Source organism: Mus caroli, unplaced genomic scaffold, assembly GCF_978045245.1.
Source record: "Mus caroli unplaced genomic scaffold, Mus_caroli_1 scaffold_2, whole genome shotgun sequence".
NCBI lineage: Eukaryota > Metazoa > Chordata > Mammalia > Rodentia > Muridae > Mus > Mus caroli.
Genome location: NW_028227257.1, coordinates 129239027 through 129253373, shown reverse-complemented (window position 1 = coordinate 129253373; position 14347 = coordinate 129239027). Strand labels below are relative to the sequence as shown.

The following is a 14347-nucleotide window of genomic DNA, read 5'->3' as shown; positions in this document are numbered from 1 at the left end:
GAGGGCAACAGGGATATTTTAGGATGGGAGAATTTATAGCAAAAGAATGTACTACGTTATACATGCATGAAGTTGTCAAAAAACGAAGTCAGTAAATGTTACATTTTTTTAAAGACTGCACTGGAACACTGACAGCCAGGCAGAGTGACAGAGTGATGGGAAAGGAAGAGAACCGGAGCTGTAAAGAATAGGCTATGAAGAGAGTCAGAACTGGAGATTAGAGAGCAGTGAGGAACAGCCTTATGTGAAGAGCCTGAGCAGGCACCAGAGGCTGTACTGACGTCGGAGTTGTATTGCGATTAAGGGCCATGCCTGGGTCTGTGGTCTTGCTATAGCCAGGATCTATGTTGATGTCTGTGGCCCATACTACCACCGAAGGCTATGAGGATATCTGTGGTCTGTACCTGAAATCATGTTGATTTCCAAGGAGTGCACTGAGCTGGTTCTGCCCCCACACTGATTACCACAGGGTGGTGCCAACAATGACATATTGTGGGAGAGCTGCTCTGCCCCTCACCTGGGCCATTTTGAAGAGCTGGTTCTACTGCCATGGGCATGGGAAAGCAGACCCAATGACCACAGCAGTGCAGGGATGGAAATTGGAGAGCCAATTGGAGAGCCAGCTCTGGTGGTATGGGAAAGGGAAATCTGACAGGGTGATCAAATACTACCACTCAGGCACAGGGCCAAGGCTTTGAGTAGGCCCACACCATCTTCCCCATCTGTGAGTTGCCAGAGAGGGTGGAAGGGCCAGCCCTGCAGATTCATTTCCACAGGTTCCCTCACCAGGACACAGAGCAACAGCAGGATATGGGAGATTCTTTATGAGGGCCCAGTATTTGTGTTGTGACAGAGTCAGAGGCCTCACACTAGCCTAACAACTCATTGCAATGAACATTCTCAGGTAAAGCTGTTTGAAGAAAGGAGTATACTATGCCTCATGCCACAAGTTCCAAAGCCACTACAATGAACAAACATGTGATGGAGATTCGGGAAAGAAGGAGGGTCCGAAGGATCAGAATGTGACATACACAGAAGTTCCCGTGCCCTAACTTATTCCATACAGTACAAAATAGTTGGGCTTTCAGGATGTCCCTTACTCTGAGAGACTCCATGTCACAGGCAGCTCTTCATTCCATCTGAGGAGAGAACATGTCTTTTTCCTGGATAGACATGTGAACATTACAATCTGTCTGACACCATGCTGTCTGACACATGGCTCCAGGGACTGCCTGACTAGGAGCGGTGAATGATAACATGACAGACAGACAGACAGGCAGGCAGGCGTGTGTGCGTGTGTGTGTGTGTGTGTGTGTGTGTGTGTGTGTGTGTGTGTGCGCGCGCGCGCGCGCTGGGAGCTGGGATTGGGTAGAATGGGGTCTCATATGGAAAATCAGCATCATTGCGGAATCTCAGTGAGTTTATTATATACAGTTGAACATGGGGTCAAGGCTATTTTTTATTAATTATAGACATGGAAGGTGCGACTCTGTTGCTTGAAATATTAAAGGGGCACCATCCCACTCTAACACCAGCTACTCTCTGGCCCCGGCACCTCCAAGCTCCAAGCAGCGACTGCCCATGTTGCAGTTCTCACTGACGGGTCGTTGCTACACCAGCCCCACACTTCCAAATTCCCAAGGACTTTTGGGGCGCACTTCTTGAAAACCCACACTTTGCCACCATACCTTTCTCTCTGGAAACCAGTTGAGCCGCCAAGTGAAGAGAAACAACACACAAATTTCGTTCAGAATTAAGAGGTAACACAATCACTGGGCGCAGCAACTAGCATCCTGATTTGTAAGCCATTCTAAATTAAATCCTCCAGTAGCAGATCCCAGTGGATCTGCCACCTGAAACGGGATTGGGGGGCGGGAGGGTGGGCGTTCCACTAGCTACAGTTTGACCTCCACCTGTCTCCCATCCAAACAAAAAAAAAAAACAAAAAAAGCAAAAACAAAAAAAAAACAGACCCCTTTTCCTGCTATTCTTCTTCCCCTCTCTAACTCGGAAGTTCCGCCTACTCCTTGCTCAGTGATTGGTCCCCTGAAATCTTTATTCATTAGGGGAAGGTTCTGTCACCCCACCCCACTGCCAGTAGCCCTACATCTGAGCTGGCTCTGAATTGTACATGAAAGTAGGCTGAGGAAGCCATGGAGAGCAATTCTCCTTGGTTACTGCTTCAGTTCTTGTCTTCGGGTTTCTGCCTTGGTTTCCCCTGATGATGTATCCACCTGTTCCACATGTTAGATGTTATAAACCCTTTCCTTGTCAAGTTGCTTGTACTCAATGTTTTATCACAACAACAGAAAGAAAATTAGGACATCTACTTTATATTTTATTTTGAGCTTGTTTTGAGGCCCACTGAGACTAGAACCATTTATGTCTGGAACTATTCACTGGAATCTGGTGGGTACAACACTTGAAAAATCACTGCTCTCCCCTAGAATTCATCAGTAGCCAATAATTCATCAATAACAATATCAGTTACTGTTTTAGATAACAGCTAGGGTGTTCCCTGATCCATGATTGGCTGTTGATAGACTCCACCCTGTGTAGGCCCAGGGCAGGCAGCCAAGCTGCTGTGGGGTCATAAATAAATTAGCTGTGTGTGTCCAACAGGCACCATTTAAAAGCCCTTCTCCATATCTTCCGGTTCTTAAAGACTTCCCATTCCCTCACCCACAGGATCCCTGAGCCTTAGCAGTGTTATAATGATCATGTCATGCCTGAGCTCTCTACTGTCACTTCTCAATCCCTAGAACAGCCATGCATCCCTGTCTCACCACAGTTCATTTCAAAGGGAAGCCTCACTAATTACTGCTGGGAATTGCATTTGTCTATGCTGCTAGACATAAGCCTCTACAAGGCATCTGGGAGCCCTAGTAATTTCACTCAACAACAGTAGTCAGTTCAGCCCAAAGGCCTAAGACATCATCATGGGTTTTTGATCAAGTGTATGATAACAGGCATATGTTCCCACCTGTGGAACAGGCCCCAGAACTAATGATAGAGTGGCTGGTCACTCCTGCAACAATTCTGCCACTATTGTGCCAGTAGGTGTATCTGGCCCAGAAGGTTGGTATTGTTGCTTGTAGGATTTGCAGCTGAGTCAGACTAATGATGCATTTCTTTCAAAGCATTGTATAGCACCTCCTGGCACTATGAAAGCCTCCAGCTCCATTCCAGAAGGTTGCTCAGAAAAGCAAGAAGTTCCCTTAATTACACAGCCTTTGAAGCCCTTTGAAGACAATGGTCTTGGCCTCTCTGCTCTCCTGTATAGAGTTCAAATAACAATCAGGAAACAGGAATTCAAGTTAGATCTCTCACTACCCATACTGACATGTCACACATGTCACAGGGCTGCATAGACTTTATTTGGGTTGATAACTCATTGAATTCTGGCAGACAGAGGTTCCTCAGCTGCTTCTCATTCTGGATGGCTGCAATGATGCTATCACCCCACTGCTCAACCAGTGGACATATCAGGCCATGATTCATGAACTAGTGGGCATAAACAGCAACCAGACTGATCTTTCCAGAGTGCCAAGAATGAGCAGAATTAAGAGAGATGGTCCTGTTTGCTGAAAATGATGAATTCTATGCTAATAACATGTACCTGAACTCTACTGAGATTGGTAGCAATCTCATGGAAGACTTCTAGAAGACAAGACCAAAAGAGCAGCGAAAGCTAGAATGCATAGCAGACATGACTGCCTTTGTTGAAAATTATCCATACTTCAGGAAGATGTCTGGGACTGTCTCAAAACACATGACATGACAGTGGTTAGAGTCAGTGAGCGAAACCTGCTGGAAGTTTCAGAGGTTGAGCAATAACTGGGCTGGCAGAATGACCATTCTAGTGCTCTTCAGAATGTGAAGAGAACCCTGCAGAAACCAAAAGTTACAGAATTTGATGCAGTTCACCTGGTGATGCTTTATGCTCTCAACATTACGAGCACCACAGCAGCAACAGCCTGCCAGGACTCATAGAGGACCTCAGGAGTAAAGGTGTTTCTGTGAAGTATCAGAAGCTTGTGTCTGCAGTTGTAAATATGGTGGTAAACGGGTTAGAGGGAGTGACCTCTTCAGCCCCAAAGATGCTGTGGCTATTAACAAACAGTTTCTCAAAGGACTGAAGGGAGTGGAAAATGTGTATACATAGCACCAGCTTTTTCCTGCATGAAACCCTGGACCATCTCATCAAAGAAAAGCTTAAGGAAAATCTCTAGCCTTATTTAGGCCCCAGCACACTCAGAGACAGGCCTCAGGATATCATTTTGTTTGTTATTGGAGGAGCCACCTATGAAGAAGCACTGACAGTCTATAACCTAAACCGCACCACTCCTGGAGTGAAGATCGTTCTGGAAGGAACAACAATACACAACACAAAAAGTTTTCTAGAGGAAGTCCTGGCTTCTGTGCTGCATAGCCATAGCAGGGAGAGCTCACAGGCCACCTAAAGGCCAACAAGCAGAAGAGATGGCAGTGGATGTTGAGGCTCTGGGTTTGAGCCTGGAAGGCATCTTGGAATCTGGAAGAAAAGAGGGAGCCTAGGCGGGTTGAGAAACAATGGAACCAAGACATGCTAATATGCTCAAGGTTCAAATTTTTTTTTAATTTTTTTAATTTTTATTACATATTTTCCTCAGTTACATTTCCAATGCTATCCCAAAAGTCCCCCATAGCGCCCCCCACTTCCCTACCCACCCATTCCCATTCTTTTGGCCCTGGTATTCCCCTATATTGGGGCATATAAAGTTTGCAAGTCCAATGGGACTCTCTTTCCAGTGATGGCCGACTAGGCCATCTTTCGATACATATGCAGCTAGAGACAAGAGCTCCAGGGTTCTGGTTAGTACATCATGTTGTTCCAACAATAGGGTTGCAGATTCCTTTAGCTCCTTGGGTACTTTCTCTAGCTTCTCCATTGGGAGCCCTGTGACACATCCAATAGCTGACTGTGAACATCCACTCCTGTGTTTGCTAGGCCCCGGCATCGTCTCACAAGAGACAGCTATATTTGGATCCTTTCAGCAAAATCTTGCTAGTGTATGCAATGGTGTCAGCGTTTAGAAGCTGATTATGGGATGGATCCCTGGATACGGCAGTCTCTAAATGGTCCATCCTTTCATCACAGCTACGAACTTTGTCTCTGTAACTCCTTCCCTGGGTGTTTTGTTCCCAATTCTAAGAAGGGGCACAGTGTCCACACTTCGGTCTTCATTCTTCTTGAGTTTCATGCGTTTATCAAATTGTATCTTATATCTTGGGTATCCTAAGTTTTGGGCTAATATCCACTTATCAGTGAATACATATTGTGTGAGTTCTTTTGTGATTGTGTTACTTCACTCAAGATGATGCCCTCCAGGTCCATCCATTTGGCTAGGAATTTCATAAATTCATTCTTTTTAATAGCTGAGTAGTACTCCATTGTGTAAATGTACCATAATTTCTGTATCCATTCCTCTGTTGAGGGACATCTGGGTTCTTTCCAGCTTCTGGCTATTATAAATAGGGCTGCTATGAACATAGTGGAGCATGTGTCCTTCTTACCGGTTGGGACATCTTCTGGATATATGCCTAGAAGAGGTATTGCTGGATCCTCCGGTAGTACTATGTCCAATTTTCTAAGGAACCGCCAGACTGATTTCCAGAGTGGTTGTACAAGCTTGCAATCCCACCAACAATGGAGGAGTGTTCCTCTTTCTCCACATCCTCGCCAGCATCTGCTGTCACCTGAATTTTTGATCTTAGCCATTCTGACTGGTGTGAGGTGGAATCTCAGGGTTGTTTTGATTTGCATTTCCCTGATGATTAAGGATGTTGAACATTTTTTCAGGTGCTTCTCTGCCATTCGGTATTCCTCAGGTGAGAATTCTTTGTTCAGTTCTGAGCCCCATTTTTTAATGGGGTTATTTGACTTTCTGGAGTCCACCTTCTTGAGTTCTTTATATATATGGGATATTAGTCCCTTATCTGATTTAGGATAGGTGAAGATCCTTTCCCAATCTGTTGGTGGTTTTTTTGTCTTATTGATGGTGTCTTTAGCCTTGCAGAAGCTTTGCAGTTTCATGAGGTCCCACTTGTCAATTCTCGATCTTACAGCACAAGCCATTACTGTTCTATTCAGGAATTTTTCCCCTGTGCCCATATCTTCAAGGCTTTTCCCCACTTTCTCCTCTATAAGTTTCAGTGTCTCTGGTTTTATGTGAAGTTCCTTGATCCACTTAGACTTGACCTTAGTACAAGGAGATAGGAATGGATCGATTCGCATTCTTCTACATGTTAACAACCAGTTGTGACAGCACCATTTGTTGAAAATGCTGTCTTTCTTCCACTGGATGTTTTTAGCTCCCTTGTCGAAGATCAAGTGACCGTAGGTGTGTGGGTTCATTTCTGGGTCTTCAATTCTATTCCATTGGTCTATTTGTCTGTCACTATACCAGTACCATGCAGTTTTTATCACAATTGCTCTGTAGTAGAGCTTTAGGTCCGGCATGGTGATTCCACCAGAGGTTCTTTTATCCTTGAGAAGAGTTTTTGCTATCCTAGGTTTTTTGTTATTCCAGATGAATTTGCAGATTGCACTTTCTAATTCGTTGAAGAATTGATTTGGAATTTTGATGGGGATTGCATTGAATCTGTAGATTGCTTTTGGCAAGATAGCCATTTTTACAATGTTGATCCTGCCAATCCATGAGCATGGGAGATCTTTCCATCTTCTGAGATCTTCTATAATTTCTTTCTTCAGAGACTTGAAGTTTTTATTATACAGATCTTTCACTTCCTTAGATAGAGTCACGCCAAGATATTTTATATTATTTGTGACTATTGAGAAGGGTGTTGTTTCCCTAATTTCTTTCTCAGCCTGTTTATTCTTTGTGTAGAGAAAGGCCATTGATTTCTTTGAGTTAATTTTATATCCAGCTACTTCACCAAAGCTGTTTATCAGGCTTAGGAGTTCTCTGGTGGAATTTTTAGGGTCACTTATATATACTATCATATCATCTGCAAAAAGTGATATTTTGACTTCATCTTTTCCAATTTGTATCCCTTTGATCTCCTTTTGTTGTCGAATTGCTCTGGCTAGGACTTCAAGTACAATGTTGAATAGGTATGGAGAAAGTGGACAGCCTTGTCTAGTCCCTGATTTTAGAGGGATTGCTTCAAGCTTCTGACCATTTACTTTGATGTTGGCTACTGGTTTGCTGTAGATTGCTTTTATCATGTTTAGGTATGGGCCTTGAATTCCTGATCTTTCCAAGACTTTTATCATGAATGGGTGTTGGATCTTGTCAAATGCTTTTTCTGCATCTAACGAGATGACCATGTGGTTTTTGTCTTTGAGTTTGTTTATATACTGGATTACGTTGATGGATTTCCGTATATTGAACCATCCCTGCATCACTGGGATGAAACCTACTTGGTCAGGGTGGATGATTGTCTTGATGTGTTCTTGGATTCGGTTAGCAAGAACTTTATTGAGGATTTTTGCATCAATATTCATAAGGGATATTGGTCTGAAGTTTTCTATCTTTGTTGGGTCTTTTTGTGGTTTAGGTATCAGAGTAATTGTGGCTTCATAGAATGAGTTGGGTAGAGTACCTTCTGTTTCTATTTTGTGGAATAGTTTGTGAAGAACTGGGATTAGATCTTCTTTGAAGGTCTGATAGAACTCTGCACTAAACCCATCTGGTCCTGGGCTTTTTTTAGTTGGGAGACTATTAATGACTGCTTCTATTTCTTTGGGGGATATAGGGCTGTTTAGATCATTAACCTGATCTTGATTCAACTTTGGTACCTGGTATCTGTCTAGGAACTTCTCCATTTCATCCAGGTTCTCCAGTTTTGTTGAGTATAGCCTTTGGTAGAAGGATCTGATGGTGTTTTGGATGTCTTCAGGATCTGTTGTTATGTCTCCTTTTTCATTTCTGATTTTGTTAATTAGGATGCTTTCCCTTTGCCCCCTAGTGAGTCTGGCTAAGGGTTTATCTATCTTGTTGATTTTCTCAAAGAACCAGCTCCTTGATTGGTTGATTCTTTGAATAGTTCTTCTTGTTTCCACTTGGTTGATTTCGCCCCTGAGTTTGATTATTTCCTGCCGTCTACTCCTCTTGGGTGAATTTGCTTCCTTTTGTTCTAGTGCTTTTAGGTATGTTGTCAAGCTGCTAATGTGTGCTCTCTCTAGTTTCCTTTTGGAGGCACTCAGAGCTATGAGTTTTCCTCTTAGAAATGCTTTCATTACGTCCCATAAGTTTGGGTATGTTGTGGCTTCATTTTCATTGAACTCTAAAAAGTCCTTAATTTCTTTCTTTATTCCTTCCTTGACCAAGGTATCATTGAGAAGAGTGTTGTTCAGTTTCCACGTGAAGGTTGGCTTTTTTTATTTATTCTGTTATTGAAGATCAGCCTTAGTCCATGGTGATCTGATAGGATGCATGGGACAATATCAATATTTTTGTATCTGTTGAGGCCTGTTTTGTGACCAATTATGTGGTCAATTTTGGAGAAGGTACCATGAGGTGCTGAAAAGAAGGTATATCCTTTTGTTTTAGGATAGAATGTTCTGTAGATATCTGCCAGATCCATTTGATTCATAATTTCTGTTAGTTTCACTGTGTCCCTGTTTAGTTTCTGTTTCCATGATCTGTCCATTGGTGAAAGTGGTGTGTTGAAGTCTCCCACTATTATTGTATGAGGTGCAATGTGTGCTTTGAGATTTACTAAAGTTTCTTTAATGAATGTGGCTGCCTTTGTATTTGGAGCATAGATATTCAGGATTGATAGTTCCTCTTGGAAGATTTAACCTTTGATGAGTATGAAGTGTCCCTTTCTGTCTTTTTTAATGACTTTGGGTTGGAAGTCAATCTTATCAGATATTAGAATGGCTACTCCAGCTTGTTTCTTCATACCATTTGCTTGGAAAATTGTTTTACAGCCTTTCATTCTGAGGTAGTGTCTATCTTTTTCTCTGAGATGAGTTTCCTGTAAGCAGCAAAATGTTGGGTCTTGTTTGTGTAGCCAGTTTGTTAGTCTATGTCTTTTTATCGGGGAGTTGAGTCCATTGATATTAAGAGATATTAAGGAAAAGTAATTGTTGTTTCCTGTTATTTTTGTTGTTAAAGTTGGCATTCTGTTCTTGTGGCTGTCTTCTTTTAGGTTTGTTGAGGGATTACCTTCTTGTTGTTTCTAGGGCGTGGTTCCTGTCCTTGTATTGGTTTTTTTCTGTTATTATCCTTTGAAGGGCTGGATTCGTGGAGAGATAATGTGTGAATTTGGTTTTGTCGTGGAATACTTTGGTTTCTCCATCTATGTTAATTGAGAGTTTGGCTGGGTATAGTAGCCTGGGCTGGAGTTTGTGTTCTTTTAGTGTCTGTATAACATCCGTCCAGGATCTTCTGGCTTTCATAGTCTCTGGTGAGAAATCTGGTGTAATTCTGATAGGCTTGCCTTTATATGTTACTTGGCCTTTTTCTCTTACTGCTTTTAGTATTCTATCTTTATTTAGAGCATTTGTTGTTCTGATTATTATGTGTCGGGAGGTATTTCTTTTCTGGTCCAGTCTATTTGGAGTTCTGTAGGCTTCTTGTATGTTCATGGGCATCTCTTTCTTTAGATTTGGGAAGTTTTCTTCTATATTTTTGTTGAAGATGTTTGCTGGTCCTTTGAGTTGAAAATCTTCATCCTCATCCACTCCTATTATCCGTAGGTTTGCTCTTCTCATTGTGTCCTGTATTTCTTGGATGTTTTGAGTTAGGATCTTTTTGCATTGTACATTTTCCTTGATTGTTGTGCCGATGTTCTCTATGGAATCTTCTGCACCTGAGATTCTCTCTTCCATCTCTTGTATTCTGTTGCTGATGCTGGTATCTATGGTTCCAGATTTCTTTCCTAGGGTTTCTATCTCCAGTGTTGCCTCATTTTGGGTTTTCTTTATTGTGTCTTTATTGTATGGTTTTGTTCATTTCCATCATCTGTTTGGATGTGTTTTCCTGTTTTTCTGTAAGGACTTCTACCTGTTTGATTATGTTATCCTATTTTTCTTTAAGGATTTGTAACTCTTTAGCAGTGTTCTCCTACAATTCTTTAAGGGATTTTTGTGCTTCCTCTTTACTGTCTTCTACCTGTTTACCAGTGTTCCTTTGTATTTCTTTAAGTGTGTTATTAAAGTCCTTCTTGAAGTCCTCTACCATCATCATGAGATATGCTTTTAGATCCGTGTCTAGCTTTTCTGGTGTGTTGGGGTGCCCTGAATTGGGCGAAGTGGGAGTATTGGGTTCTGATGATGGTGAGTGGTCTTGGTTTCTGTTAGTAAGATTATTACGTTTACCTTTCGCCATCTGGTAATCTCTGGGGTTAGTTGTTGTCGTTGTCACTGTTTCAAGATTGGAGCAGAAGCTGTGTTCCACTCACCAGCAGTCTCAAAATCCTGTGGCGGGGGTTGTGGGTAGCTGGCGGGTGTCAGGCAACCCTGTGCTCTATCTACCCTGGTGCTTTTCTGACCGGAGAGGCTTGTGGCCCTATTCAGGCCGGATTTCTGCCTCCCCAACCAAAGCACGCGTGATTGGACTGGAGCAGAAGCTGTGTTCCACTCACCAGCGGTCTCAAAATCCTGTGGAGGGGGTCGTGGGTAGCTGGGGGTGTCAGCCGACCCTGCACTCTAGCTACCCTGGTGCTGTTCCGGCCGGAAGAGGCCTGTGGTCCTACTCAGGCCGGTTTCCTGCTTCCCTAACCAATGCAGTCTCAGGTCCCGCATGCAATTGGATTGGATCAGAAGCTGTGCTCCACTCACCAGAAGTCTTAAGATCCTGTGGCGGGTGTTGTGGGTAGCTGGCGGGTGTCAGCCGACCCTGCGCTCTAGCTACCCTGGTGCTGTTCCGGCCGGAAGAGGCCTGTTGTCCTACTCAGGCCGGTTTCCTGCTTCCCTAAATAATGCAGTCTCAGGTCCCGCGCGCAATTGGATTGGAGCAGAAGCTGTGTTCCACTCACCAGAAGTCTTAAGATCCTGTGGCGGGTGTTGTGGGTAGCTGGCGAGTGTCAGCCGACCCTGCGCCCTAGCTACCCTGGTGCTTTTCTGACCGGAGAGGCTTGTGGCCCTATTCAGGCCGGATTTCTGCCTCCCCAACCAAAGCAGTCTCAGGTCCTGCGTGATTGGACTGGAGCAGAAGCTGTGTTCCACTCACCAGCAGTCTCAAAATCCTGTGGCGGGGGTCGTGGGTAGCTGGTGGGTGTCAGCCGACCCTGCGCTCTAGCTACCCTGGTGCTGTTCCGGCCGGAAGAGGCCTGTGGTCCTACTCAGGCCGGTTTCCTGCTTCCCTAACTAATGCAGTCTCAGGTCCCGCGCGCAATTGGATTGGAGCAGAAGCTGTGTTCCACTCACCAGAAGTCTTAAGATCCTGTGGCAGGTGTTGTGGGTAGCTGGTGAGTGTCAGCCGACCCTGCGCCCTAGCTACCCCGGCGCTTTTCTGACCGGAGAGGCTTGTGGCCCTATTCAGGCCGGGTTTCTGCCTCCCCAACCAAAGCAGTCTCAGGTCCCGCGCGCAATTGGATTGGAGCAGAGGCTGTGTTCCACTCACCAGCAGTCTCAAAATCCTGTGGCGGGGGTCGTGGGTAGCTGGTGGGTGTCAGCCGACCCTGCGCTCTAGCTACCCTGGTGCTGTTCCGGCCGGAAGAGGCCTGTGGTCCTACTCAGGCCGGTTTCCTGCTTCCCTAACTAATGCAGTCTCAGGTCCCGCGCGCAATTGGATTGGAGCAGAAGCTGTGTTCCACTCACCAGAAGTCTTAAGATCCTGTGGCAGGTGTTGTGGGTAGCTGGTGAGTGTCAGCCGACCCTGCGCCCTAGCTACCCCGGCGCTTTTCTGACCGGAGAGGCTTGTGGCCCTATTCAGGCCGGGTTTCTGCCTCCCCAACCAAAGCAGTCTCAGGTCCCGCGCGCAATTGGATTGGAGCAGAGGCTGTGTTCCACTCACCAGCAGTCTCAAAATCCTGTGGCGGGGGTCGTGGGTAGCTGGTGGGTGTCAGCCGACCCTGCGCTCTAGCTACCCTGGTGCTGTTCCAGCCGGAAGAGCAAGGTTCAAATTTTTAATGGCAGACATGCTTTATAAAAGAGAGAGGCAAAAGTCCATTCCCATTGATTCATCCTTGGAGCCTGGAACCAGCTGCAGGTGATGATGTGCAGGATAGGGCATAGCTCCGGGGCCTCTCAGCAGGTAGCAGTATCTTGAAGAGGGATATCGACAGTGGCAGAACAATAGAGTGATCTAGGGAGGAAGGCTCCACCCTAGATAATCTTCTTAGTGGCAGCAAGGTCAGGTTCTGGCTTAGCCTGTTTCAGGCTTATGGGAGGCTACAAGTGGAGAGTGGGGAGAAATGTTATGGCCTCCTCTTACCTCCCTCAGTCCTTCCCTGCTGATCAGGGGCTTCAGGATAGCCCTTGTGTTTCTTCTGATTCACTCCAGGTAACCTCGATTCCTGAACTGCTGGCACTGACACTGGGATTGTCTATAATGAGCCCACCCCAACCCACTTGTGATTCAGTATCAAATAAATATATTTGACAAAAAAACCAAACCAAACAAAAAAATAACAACAACAACAACAAAACAAGTTCCCATGATGGATATACACATTTGTCTGCTAAGACTTTACAGAAGGACAATTTACAAAATGTTTAAAGTAAGTTGTGATGTGTACTTTGTTGAAATATATGATATCACATATACATAATATTATGCATGTATAGAAATATTCACCTGACATACACATACAAATGTATATTCTTTATGAATTCACAAATATATGAAGTGAAACTATATCATCCATCAAAATATAACCATGCATGTGAATTGCTCCCAGAATAAAAGCACTTTTGACCCTATTTCTCATTTGTGTACAGCCTGCAGGAAGGCTCAGTTGTCAACACAGGCTCTGAACTAACATCATCCCAGAAAACTTACACTTGCTGTTACTTCCTCTTCTAAGGCATGTGGACCGATCTCACACCAGTGGTAATAAACCCATTTTGTGTCCCCTTCTTAATGCCTTTCTCTAAAAGAAATTGTCTCATATTTTAGCCAGTAGGCATTTCTGTAGTGGCAAACCCTGATGCTTACAGTAATTTTATATTTTTTTTATAAATTTACAATTTTCACTGATTTTTTTGAGAATTTTATCCATGTATTTTCACCAAACTCCCACTCTCCAACAACTCCAGATCTCCTCAATGTGTCCCATTCATAATACAGTCTTCTTTTGTTTCTTTGCTGTTATTTTTTCCTGCCTGCCTGCCTGCCTTCCTGCCTTCCTGCCTTCCTGCCTTCCTGCCTTCCTGCCTTCCTGCCTTCCTGCCTTCCTGCCTTCCTGCCTTCCTGCCTTCCTGCCTTCCTGCCTTCCTGCCTTCCTGCCTTCCTGCCTTCCTGCCTTCCTGCCTTCCTGCCTTCCTGCCTTCCTGCCTTCCTGCCTTCCTGCCTTCCTGCCTTCCTGCCTTCCTGCCTTCCTGCCTTCCTGCCTTCCTGCCTTCCTGCTTCCTGCCTTCCTGCCTTCCTGCCTGCCTTCCTTCCTTCCTTCCTTCCTTCCTTCCTTCCTTCCTTCCTTCCTACCTTCTTTTCTTCCTATACTTTTGTAACTGATTGAATCCAATTAGTGCTGTGCACATCATCATGGCTGAGCCATCCAGAGCATGGGTAGCTTACCAGTAGCCACACTCCCAAAGAACAATGACTCCCTTTTCCAACAGCTATCAACTATCAGGAGCTCCTTACCTAAAGGTTATGCTACATGATCCCTTCCCCCCCCCCCACCTGTGCTAGGAATTTTTGTCTGGCTTGATCTTCTTCAGGTAACCATAGCTGCTGTGAGCTCCTGGGTGCATTGGTCATTCCCTGTCCAGAAGACAGCATTTCAGATCACTTCTCTCCATCCTCCAGCTCAGTCAGTATTTCTGCCCGCACTTCCATGATGCTACCTTAGTCTTAAAAGTATTAGAGTTAGTGTAGATGCTCTGTTTGTGGATGAACACTCACAGTCATTTATTTTCAACAGTTTCATAAATTGTACATCTGCATTAGCTGCTATCCACTGATAAAAGATGTTTCTTTGACCAAGATTGAGAGCAGCACAAATCTATAGGCATCAACATAAATATCTAGAAGTTTAACATGACTACTTAGCAAAACAAAAGTAATAGCTTTCCCTTAGAACCTAGGACCTCCTTAGCGATAGGTTCATGACCAAAGGTACAGGTCCCTCCTGTGGAGCAGTCAGTCCTCAAATCCAATCAGCAAGTGGTTGGTTGCCTCTATAACCTCCATGACCCTAGTCTAGCATGGGTACATCTTGCCTGACA

The 14347-nt window shown here is 44.5% G+C and overlaps 1 pseudogene; it reads left to right on the top strand.

Moving 5' to 3' along the window:
* The first annotated feature begins 3393 nt into the window (after window positions 1-3393).
* Window positions 3394-4463, top strand: LOC110305915 (vacuolar protein sorting-associated protein 45 pseudogene; annotated as a pseudogene).
* The last annotated feature ends 9884 nt before the right edge of the window (window positions 4464-14347 follow it).